General features: G+C 34.5%; 1 long non-coding RNA gene across 1 annotated transcript in view; it reads left to right on the top strand.

The window, feature by feature from the left end:
- The first annotated feature begins 222 nt into the window (after window positions 1–222).
- Window positions 223–550, top strand: part of LOC102195426 (uncharacterized) — a 5,284-nt gene continuing 4,956 nt past the window's right edge. Inside the window, exon 1 of the long non-coding RNA XR_312011.1 lies at window positions 223–269. This is a non-coding gene — a long non-coding RNA (uncharacterized LOC102195426). The remainder of the gene's footprint in view (window positions 270–550) is intronic.

Genomic DNA, 550 nt, shown 5'->3' with positions numbered 1-550 from the left:
ATCAGTTGAATTTTTAAAACAACTTTATGGTTCCCTTAGAAGGGCAGCAGGACTTTGTTATGTATATGTGTTTGTTTGTATGTGTCCTTCAGAATGCTTCATATCTGAAGCGACCAGACCCAGACCTTCCACTATGTGTGGAACAGACAGTTCTTGTATGGATCCCCCTTTGTTTCCTGTGGCTCTGTGCCCCATGGCACCTGCTGGCTCTCTGTCAGAGTGCAAATGTAAACACAAAACAACTGTCCAAGCTCTACATCTGCAAACAGGTAAGAAATACCATCTAATAAAGACATCTTCATAAAGAATTGTTGTTTCAGTTCATAGCTTAGGTAGCTGTCTTCTAGTTTCAAATGTTTAACTGTATACTGCAAATAAATATTTTTTACTGTAAGGTTTTACAGGATTTACAGGAAAAACTGAATGAGATTTTTTTAATATATAAAATATGAATCAAATTACAGTAAAATGACAGTAAAAGATGACAAAATGACATTAAAACTAGTTTATGTACCTTTACTTGGATTTGTTGACAATTAACACATATGTT

Source organism: Pundamilia nyererei, unplaced genomic scaffold (genome assembly GCF_000239375.1).
Source record: "Pundamilia nyererei isolate P.nyererei 1_Seehausen unplaced genomic scaffold, PunNye1.0 scaffold00136, whole genome shotgun sequence".
In the NCBI taxonomy this organism is placed as follows: Eukaryota; Metazoa; Chordata; class Actinopteri; order Cichliformes; family Cichlidae; genus Pundamilia; species Pundamilia nyererei.
Note: the sequence above shows the minus strand (reverse complement) of the source record. Positions and strands in the feature narration are given on the sequence as shown.